This window comes from Lolium rigidum, chromosome 5 (assembly GCF_022539505.1).
Source record: "Lolium rigidum isolate FL_2022 chromosome 5, APGP_CSIRO_Lrig_0.1, whole genome shotgun sequence".
Classification (NCBI taxonomy): Eukaryota; Viridiplantae; Streptophyta; class Magnoliopsida; order Poales; family Poaceae; genus Lolium; species Lolium rigidum.
The window spans coordinates 99,707,590-99,719,273 of record NC_061512.1 but is presented as its reverse complement, the minus strand read 5'-3'; positions in this window follow the sequence as shown (position 1 = coordinate 99,719,273).

Sequence of the window (11,684 nt, the reverse complement as noted above, 5' to 3'; positions counted from 1 at the left end):
TTTTTGATATAGAGAGCAAACAAAGCAGTAAATAAAGTAAAACAAAGCAAGACAAAAACAAAGTAAAGAGATTGGATGTGGGAGACTCCCCTTGCAGCGTGTCTTGATCTCCCCGGCAACGGCGCCAGAAATTTACTTGATGGCGTGCAGTCGACACGTCCATTGGGAACCCCAAGAGGAAGGTGTCATGCGCACAGCAGTAAGTTTCCCTCGGTAAGAAACCAAGGTTATCGAACCGGTAGGAGTCAAGGAACACGTGAAGGTTGTTGGTGGCGGAGTGTAGTGCGGCGCAACACCGGGGATTCCGGCGGCAACGTGGAACTCGCACAACACAATCAAAGTACTTTGCCCCAACGTAACGAGTGAGGTTGTCAATCTCACCGGCTTGCTGTAAACAAAGGATTAGATGTATAGTGTGGATGATGATGTTTGTTTGCGAAGAACGAGTAAAGAACAGAGTTTGCGGTAGATTGTATTTCAGATGTAAAGAATGGACCGGGGTCCGAGTTCACTAGTGGTGTCTCTCCCATAAGATAAACAGATGTTGGGTGAACAAATTACGGTTGGGCAATTGACAAATAAAGAAGGCATAACAATGCACATACATATATCATGATGAGTACTATGAGATTTAATCGGGGCATTACGACAAAGTACATAGACCACTATCCAACATGCATCTATGCCTAAAAAGTCCACCTTCGAGGTTATCATCCGAACCCCTTCCAGTATTAAGTTGCAACAACGAGACAATTGCATTAAGTATGGTGCGTAATGTAATCAACACAAATATCCTTAGACAAAGCATCGATGTTTTATCCCTAGTGGCAACGAAGACATCCACAACCTTAGAGGTTGCTCGTCACTCCCAGCATTCGGTGGAGGCATGAACCCACTATCGAGCATAAATACTCCCTCTTGGAGTTACAAGTATCAACTTGGCCAGAGCCTCTACTAGCAACGGAGAGCATGCAAGAACATAAACAACATATATGATAGATTGATAATCAACTTGACATAGTATTCAATATTCATCGGATCCCAACAAACAAAACATGTAGCATCACAGATAGATGATCTTGATCATGATAGGCAGCTCACAAGATCTAACATGATAGCACAATGAGGAGAAGACAACCATCTAGCTACTGCTATGGACCCATAGTCCAGGGGTGAACTACTCACACATCCATCCGGAGGCGATCATGGTGATGCAGAGACCTCCGGGAGATGATTCCCCTCTCCGGCAGGGTGCCGGAGGCGATCTCCTAAATCCCCCGAGATGGGATTGGCGGCGGTGGCGTATCTGGAAGGTTTTCCGTATCATGGCTCTCGGTACTGGGGGTTTCGCGACGAAGGCTTTAAGTAGGCGGAAGGGCAGGTCAGGGGGCGTCACGAGGGACCCACACAACAGGGCGGCGCGGCCCCACCCTTGGCCACGCGGCCCTGGCGTGGCGTCGCCTCGTCGCCCCACTTCGTCACTCCTTCGGTCTTCTGGAAGCTTCGTGGAAAAATAAGACCCTGGGCGTTGATTTCGTCCAATTCCGAGAATATTTCCTTTGTAGGATTTCTGAAACCAAAAACAGCAGAAAACACCAACTGGCTCTTCGGCATCTCGTCAATAGGTTAGTGCCGGAAAATGCGTAATAATGACATATAATGTGTATAAAACCTGTGAGTATCATCATAAAAGTAGCATGGAACATAAGAAATTATAGATACGTTTGGGACGTATCAGTGCTCAATAGTGATGATTCTTCATCTCTATCTGTAATATCCCAGGTATTGGGGTTACAAAAATAGAGGAAACAGATGTGTGCATTGCATTCATGCATAGAAAATCTGGGGAATTTTCGCGCTTTAAAGTAAAACAGATCACGATGAATCGAAGTTTCACTTGACCTTGGTGGAATTGAAGTACCTCATCAAGTCAAGCGCTATAAACCTCAATGTGACTTTGGTTAGAACATTGTTTTGGGTAGAGATGATTTGATCTAAGGGGTTAGATCAAATGGAACTAATAATCAACACAACAACACTTTACTCAATGATCAATTGCTTGATCTTATAACATATCATAATATGGTATTCCTTGCCACAACATATGAACATACATTTAAATGGAAATCAAGTAATAATAAATGAAGAAACTATTCTTCACTTATCTTTTCCATGTCCTAAGAATAATCTATGATCCTACCATGAAACCTCATGGTATCCATTCCATTTCAACATTTGAATAATAACAAGGAGATCCACTCAAGAAATATAATTCTTCTCTATTTCAAATAATTATACATCAAACCTAGAGAGGTGAGAGTTCTATTATAATTATTAGAGAAGCAATAACAAACCTTGAGCTAAACCTTGAATATACATCCAAGTATTCAAATCATCATCTTCAAAAGGAACCCTAGAGTATTATTCAAGTCATTCCCAAGTGAGAGAGACCATTTACACTAATTCTAGCTTTATCTATTTAAGAATAAAGGACAACAATTGAACTAGAGTATTAGGAGTACACCATAACCTAGAATAATCCATTTTTATATAAGAGAGATCAATTATGGTGTTACACCCAAGTTAATTGAGGCAACACTTGGATTTGAGGGAAAGAACTATCCATATACCCAGATGATAATATCAACATTATTTAAGTGGAACCCTAACAGAATATCTCAGGCATTCTCCTGGGATATAATCTATAGAGACAACCATAGCCATGACCATTCAAGAAACTATAAAAGATAGTATATAATTAATTGATCAAGACAATGCTTGATCATGGAAGTGAGAACCCATTTAATGAGAGATTCTTAGGAAGCCAAACCTTGATCATTATAAATTGAGTAATGATCATAAACCCTAAGAACTTGAGATAAGAATAGTAAGAAAAAGTGGATCATGCCTAATCCATGACCATGCTTTGGAAAAATAGGAGAATAATCCAAATGCTAACCCTTATATGATTAGTACATATTAATTCACCACATGAAATCATAGGGAGATCACTAGTAATCAAATCCAGGCTTATATCCCAACCTTAACTTATGAATCACTTGGTGATCATAAGTAGAATCCTACCACATTTACATTCCACCTATTCTTCACTTAAGAACCACAAGAAAACCTTTAGAGACAACTCTATACTTTATATGGTGAGAAACCATCAATCCATTTGACCAAAGTTAACTATAAAAAAGACTATAACCAATGTAGTTACTTTAATGATAAATTGAAGATAATAATAGAAGTTAAATTGGTAGAAGATAAAAACCATTCTCAAATCCTTAGTAACTAAAGGAGAACATAAAATGTTAATTAAGCCACCACCTTATCATGGTTAGGGGAAATTCACCCTAGCACATGCAATATGGTGTCATCTCATCTCTACAACCTAGAATTAAATCTCAACTTTAGTTTATGTATCACTATGGTGATCATAATATAAAGCTAGGCCCTAAGTGAGATTCAAACCAATTGCCATTAGGAAAATGTGATGAGAACCCTAGAATTGTTCACTAGTTAAAACCTATACTTAATTATGGAGCATAAGATAAACCTAGTTTAAAACCTTTAGTTAAACCATGTGTGGTGATCAACCACATACCCTTGTAAACAAGACCAAACCATTCTGGAAACAATATCTACCTTAGATATTTTCAAAGATAAGAATAGTGATAACATTGAAATAGGATTATAATAATAACTATAAGACCCTAACAAATTAGGCTCACATAAATCATATGCAAGTGAACCAATTCTTAATTAATAGATCCAACCCTAATGATAACTCCTAAAATCCTTAGAGTAGAATTACTCAACTCCAACAATTCAAAACAGATTGACTCACCAAGAAAAAGAAAAATTAAAGAGTAAATATAAACTCATGCCTATTTGTTATTTTGAATAAGCCAACAAGCATGAAATGTAATCAAGTATAAAATACTTGCCTTAAATAGGAAAGTGGTGTAATAGTCATTGCACAACATATTAATGGAATTAACATAGTAATAAAACCTGCAAGGTATAAATAGGATTCAGATTTGAATTATAAAAACCAGAATTTAAAACAGAAAATAAAACAGAAAAAGAAGAGAAGAGGGAAAAACTCACCTGGACCTTACCTGGCACGCAGCCCAGTAACAGCCTGGCCGTGGCAGCCCAAGAACAGCCCAAGGCCAGCCCAGCAAACCACCGTACCCCTTCGTAAAATATCGTCGAGGGAGAGGGTCGTCCTCATCCCTTCTCCACGCATGGTGGACAGCACGAAGCCGTGCTCCCCTTCTCCACGCCGCTGTCGACTTCTCCTCGCCCGAGCGCATGACGAGGCGCATTCCCGAACCCTATAAGTACCCTGGACGACGACCTACCTCCGTTTTTCCTTCTCTCTGCTCCATTCTCCCCCAACGACGAAACCCTAGCTCGCCGGCCTCCGTTCACCGTCGGCGATTAAGGCACCCCCGAGCCTCGCCGAGGGTACTCCCAGCATCACCGTCCTCTCCTAGTTCTTCTCGTCGAAGCGTGCAAGCTGGGGAGCCCCTGGTCCGACGAATTCGGCCATTTTCTCCGACCACCGCCGCCATGTCCATGGATGATTTCGTCGCCGTCCGAGCTCCATCGACCTTCCCTTCAAGCCCATCATCATCAGGGTGAGCATGCGCTTCTCAAGAGCCTCCTATTGCATCCTAGAACGCACCGTAGCTCGATGTCGCCGATCGACCGTAGCCACCGCCGCAGACCATCACCGCCGGCCACGCTCCGGTGACCAAACCGGGGCGGCGCCGCCACCATTAGGTTCCCCACCGTGCCGCGGTTCGTTTGAGCATAGTCACTTGCCCTGGGAAACAGCCTAACGCCGGCGCCATCGTCGATTGACCGCCGGCCAGTAACCACCGTGCCACGCCAGCGATTTTGACTTCGGTCAAAACCGCGTGGCAACTGACGTGGACCGTTGCCCCACTAGTCAGTGGCTCTGGGTGAAACTAACCCGGGTAGCTTTAGTCATTTCTATTTAAATTCAATTCCAGAAAATTGCTGCAACTTTGACAAATTGTAGAAAATTAAATATAGCTCAGAAAAATAAATGTAAGATATCAAAATCCTTGTAAAAGTAAATTCTATTTAATAAAAATATAATATGAAATTTTTATTTTTAATAAAAATTTAATTGTTTAATACTTGTTATTTAAAGCCTTTAATTTTAGTTCTAAATTCAGTTAAAATTCAATAATTAGGAAAAAGGTTTAAAATAAATAAAAAACCAGAAAGTAAATAAGGAAAACATTAAAATTAATTTTCCTTTTATACTAACTTATTAAATCCTTATTAGGAGGATTTAAAACCCTAATTAATAAATGCCTTAATTATTAATTGTTTAAAATAATAAAATATCAAATCTAATATTATTTTTATAGCAAAATTATTAATAACTTCAACTTTATTAATGAAGTTATTAATCCAATAATTATAGGGTAACTAAAAAACCCTAGTTCCATATGGTAGAAAAAAGGGAATTTATCATTCCATGTGATACTCTAAATACCTAACTCCATTAGAAAACTAGCTCCCTTATTACATGTGAAACCTAAATTACTTCTAACCTAAACCCTAGGTTAGAACATGTGATCATGGTACCTTCTTTCAAAGCATAGAACCCTAGTAGCAAATAAACACCTGTCTTGGCCACATGAAATGTAGAAGACCTATCACTAATATATGGGTATCCCATGTGTTCATCTTCATCAGACCTAAATAAACAAGTAGGGTCAACCAAGTATAAAACCCTAGTTCCTATTCCCACGACCACCATCCTTAGTTATCCATAATTAGCATCACACCATTGTGATGAACCCTAATAGCAACTACACCTACGATTTTGTATTACATTCCCTACTCCACTAAACCCTACTAGTGTTGGATACCAATTGTCAACCATCCTATTTTAGAAGCCAATTATTCCTTACTTAACAGAACCAACAGTAAATCCTAAACAACCTCAACCTTAATTGTAATACTTCTTATTAATTAAGAAGTATGTTCTTCAAAAGTTATTCTTTTGAAGAAGATAAGAAATCATCATCAACCCTGCTTATAAGGACCTATAAACCCTAGCCAACTATCACTAGCAAGATAAACCCACCTTGACAACCACCATGTATAATAGATTTCTTAGGATGCCTAGGCTTATCTTAACTCTACAAGCCCTAGGTGTTGATGAATCCAACTTTGTTGGGATCCATCTAATACCTATTCCAGCAACTACATGAAGACATAGTCAACCATAGAAAACCACCCACTTAATTATCATACTTATTCTTTATTAAAGAATGTTCTTCAAAAGTTATTCTTTTTAAGTATAGGATAACCAATCATTAACCATGCCATATAGTACTAAAACTGACCACTGCTCTTTACTTGTTAACATTATGCTAATTATCATTCTTCGTGTGCTCAATTGATTATTATGCTTTACTATCTACATGTTTATAATACCAAGTAATCACACCTGAATAAGAACCTTGTACGTGAATCACTCTAAAAGTGCAACACACCCTGAACCCAATCATTACAACTCACTAATCCTAAATCATCGGGGTTAGGTCACGCTTAGAGCGATTGCATCTCATTCTTATGCATTATTGCATTTTTGCCAATCTTTTAAACATCGTCCTTACCGGACGATGATGCTATTTCAGAATTTGGAGTTAATACGCATCGAAGACCTTGTCTGCATTATCTTGCAGTCAAGAAAGGCAAGTTCATCACTTGCTCATGTCATTTGAGTATTTCTATCAAATTACTTGCAAAGTATTATGGTTATCACTATTACATAAAATCAAAACCACTACTTTCATAACTATGAATATGACTATGTGGTGGGCAATGGAACCATGGATTGTGTTGATATGGTGGAGGTTCCATTGCACGGGTTTATATCCATCTAGGATTAAACAACAAATGTCGCCGATGATTCTTGTGCCGTAATACCCGTGTTAACCATAAGATCCGGAGTGGGACGGAGTAGTCAAAAGTGTTTCCACCTCTCGTTCATCAACGGATGCGCTTACCGTAGCAGATTGTGTCCGGCGGAACAACCGGAGGGTGGGGATCCCATTCTAATTCCCCACGGTAAAGCATTGCTTGCCGTAGCGAGTTGTGTCTTGCGGAACAACCGGAGGGTGGGGATCCCATTCTAATTCCCCACGGTAATGCGGTCTATGATGGGTTGCAGCCACCGGCGTAGGAGTGTATGGTAAGAGCCCAAGCATCGTTGTCGTGGTCGGGGTCCACCCTGAAATTACGGGAATAATGGGACCGACGTGGACCCAGGGTCGGCGCATGCAACAAAGGGTGGGTGTTCGAGGTAGCGGAGGAACATGATTGGCTAGACCTTATACCGGGCCTCACACCAAAGGAAGTGTGGACGAGCACGCGGCTCGGTTGGCACCAAGGTTAAGATCTCTTATGGGTAAAGCAACACACCTCTGCGAGTGTAAAGAACCGTGACCTGTCACTCCTCGTTCGGGATATGGAGCTGCGAACGCTGCCGGAAAGGAGCTCCATGAAGTTCTAGTAAACCGGTGAAGGCTGACGGACATAGTTCTTCCGAATAAAAGCAACCTTTTGAAGAAATGGTTATGAAAACTTGCATTGGTATTAGACTTTCCGGTCTAATGTCGTAGCTAGTGCATTAAACACCTCTTTCCTATAATGAACTTGTTGAGTACGCTCGTACTCATCCCACTCTTAAATCCCCTGCTTAGATATGGAGGCACCGAAGGAGGATCTACAGTGCAACGCGAAGGCCGAGAAGTCAACAACTACTTCAAGAGACAGGACCCTGTCAGAGGAATCAGATACCACATCCAACAAGGAGAAAACATAGTTTAGCCATAGAAGGGAACTAGCTTCCTAAACCTAGCTCCTATTTAGCTAGAATCTATTCATAGCCCTATAGCTAGTCAAATACTCTACAAATAGAGTTCGTGATAGGATTAGACTACGAGTCGTTCTTCCGGAGTTTATTTGCGGTTTTACCTCATTGTAAAGTAGGAGGTCTGTGATGATCTTATGTAACGAGTCAATGTTGTAATTCTATAGACATGCCTTGGACCCGCATATGTTTCGTTGTACCACTCGAGCGATATAATACCCGTGGAACGGTGTTTCATTGGTGTTATATCGGACTTGCATACTACACCATGCGGTGGTATGCCGGGTCACCACGGTTGGTATCGAGCAAATGCTTTGACCTTAGGATTAAAACCCTTTAAAGGAGACCTATAGGATTGGTAGTGTCTATAGGAAGTTGTCTTAGTTAAACCACATATTCTTATGACTTGGAGATGGATATTCACTTGAGAATAATCCTCGACACACTTGAGTCAACCTTTCCTACCTATCTTTCCTAAGTAAAGATAGTTAGCTAATCCCAAACATGTAGTACACAATTAAGTCCTTAAAACAATAGATGAGTAGACCCCAGTTGGTATACAATACATGGTAGTCCAAAGAGAGGATACAACCATAAGGATGATATCCTATTGCAAGATGTGTACCAACACATGTTATGATTAAGTAAGAGTTATCCAGACTGGTAGTAGGAGTTATATCAAGAGATGAAGATAATTATGATATCCTAATAGAAGATGTAGACCAAGTTAAGTAATGAGTAAGTAAAATTATCTAGACATGTGAAACAATTGATAGTAAGTGATAACTATGAATCATATGAGGTAGTATAGACCATGATGAGTCAATCATGGGAGGTAAGGAAGAGAAATAGAAATAAATCATGTCTACTTACAGAGTAGAGTTGTTAATCATATATGATTCACCTGAGAATCGTTATGTGATGGACTAGAACATCAAAAATACTTAGAAGAAGTACAATAAGAAGCCAGACAATAGTGCAAGAACTGTGTTCCAAAAATATGAGAAGTGTGCCAAGCACATCATGACCATAGTCTTATGAAAGAAACACTTGGAAGTATAGGAGCTATAACCTAATAGATAGGTATTCAGAGTAGACATGGTAGAACTAATTATATCTTAGGAAGTAGTCCTCAATAGCACGAATATATGGTATACTATTTGTCGATACTTCCAAAGAAAACTAGATTAATTTCAACTATTCCAGGCCACTTTGTTTCAAGTTTATCTCGTTGCAAATGTGCAATTAAGATAAATGTTGATACAAATAATAGAAATCCACCTATTTGTGCTAAGTATCACGATAGAAACCTATATTATGTGGTGTTATATACTACACATCAGAGCCTGATGTTTAGAGATGTCTTACTCAACAATCATATTCAGGCTTATGATGATGTGTATTATATGCACAAAGCTGAATCTTCTTGGATTTTATTGGATTTTCATTGTTTGACTAGATCCATACATGAAGTTTGACTTCGATAAGCAAATGCATGTTGCAATATCAAGTTCTTACTTGATGCTATAGATCTAGAGGGTAATGGTATTCGTGTGAGGAAGTGACGAATTCTGTATATTTTGAATACAAGATGAAGGTTCATCAGATAAAGGAAACAAAGTTGTGGGAAGCAACCACAATACTCTGAAGGAAGTGCCAATCAACATTCATGCTTTACCTCAACAGTGGAGTACTTTAGTACATGAGAAGCATGAAGGTGAGCAATTTAAGGATTATGGTGAAGCTGAAGTAGATCCATAGTCAACAAAGAAGAGGGAATGCATGGGAAATCACTTAGGATACTTTAATCATAGTGTCAGCTAGTGGTTTTGTAGCAACAATAAACCCTGAAGAAAGGAAGATGACCTATGAACCCATAGCAAATATAAGAAGACCATAGTTGATATCAAAAGACCACAATTGATATAGGATCAATACTGCGAGATAAAGCAGAAGATATCTCGTTCAGTTGATCAGAATCTATAATAGAATCCATTTTTAGATATCAAATAGTCACAGTTGGTATAATAACCACCGCTTGTATCAGTTGGTATTACAAATAGTCCACGATTTAATTAGTTGTAACAAAAGTTTGTGAACAAATAAAAGTCTTGTCAGCCAAATAGCTAGATTTATAAACATTTAGTCAAAGGATTCACATTGGATGTCCACAATTGAGTGGATACACCACATATATTCTTCGCGAGAACTTATAAGAATATGAACCATGAACTACACCCCGACCAATATTCTAACCATAAGTCCAATGGTTGGAAGAAAAGGAGTTGAAGACCATAAGAAAACTCTAAGGGGTAGAGTAAAGATTGAGCTGGATATACAACTACTCAATACTTTAAGCTAGATCGAAGCAGAAAGTCTGAACTGAGAGGAAGCTCGATCTTATTTTCATAAGAATGTTGAACACTACTTTCGGAAGGATGTCAGACCAGAAGCCGAGGATCATACCTCGAGGAAGCAAGAAGTGGACTATAACTTGAGAAAGTGAGTAGTAATTACTCAGAAGTACGAAAGCTCAAGTAAGTCAAGCATAAAGAAGTTGGACAAAGAAATTACCGTAGACCAAATACAGCTCAAAAAGGCCAAAGACTGAAGTAGATCGACCATACCAAAACAAAAGTTTAATGGAAAGATTCCTTTCATGGAACCTAAATAACCAAAAATAGTTATAGGTATCAATTATAAACCATGATTGGATGGACTAAATGAGTCTTATCCATTCTTAAGGAAATAAACCATCATGATCATTTCCATGGTCAGTACCTTACCAAGTACCATTATTTCAGTTTTGGTAGTAAGGGAAAACAAAGACCTATTTTATCAAATAGGAGAATGTTATCCAATTAGTCTTCAATTAAGACTATCAGGACAAGAAGAATTCCCATCATTGATTCTTCAATGAGAAAGGAAACAAGACTATAGGGTTGAAAGAAATCAAATAATTAAAGTTAGAAGCCATGGCTCAGAGACAGGTATTATTAGATTCCAGAGAAAGATCATAGAACTGGAGTAAGAGACTAGTGTTCAGAGAAAAACCATAATGGATTCCAGGAAGAATCTGGACAAGGGATGTATTCAATTATATCCAGTAAGATCACCATGGAGTTCGAGAAAAGATTTAGTCTGCACAAGTCAGATCCACACTCCGAAACGTGAGAGAGATCAAACTTCGAGGACGAAGTTTAGTTTAAGGGGTAGAGACTGTAATATCCCAGGTAATGGGGTTACAAAAATAGAGGAAACAGATGTGTGCATTGCATTCATGCATAGAAAATGCAGGGAATTTTCGCGCTTTAAAGTAAAACAGATCACAAGATAGCGAAGTTTCACTTGACCTTGGTGGAATTGAAGTACCTCATCAAGTCAAGCGCTATAAACCTCAATGTGACTTTGGTTAGAACATTGTTTTGGGTAGAGATGATTTGATCTAAGGGGTTAGATCAAATGGAACTAATAATCAACACAACAACACTTTACTCAATGATCAATTGCTTGATCTTATAACATATCATAATATGGTATTCCTTGCCACAACATATGAACATACATTTAAATGGAAATCAAGTAATAATAAATGAAGAAACTATTCTTCACTTATCTTTTCCATGTCCTAAGAATAATCTATGATCCTACCATGAAACCTCATGGTATCCATTCCATTTCAACATTTGAATAATAACAAGGAGATCCACTCAAGAAATATAATTCTTCTCTATTTCAAATAATTATA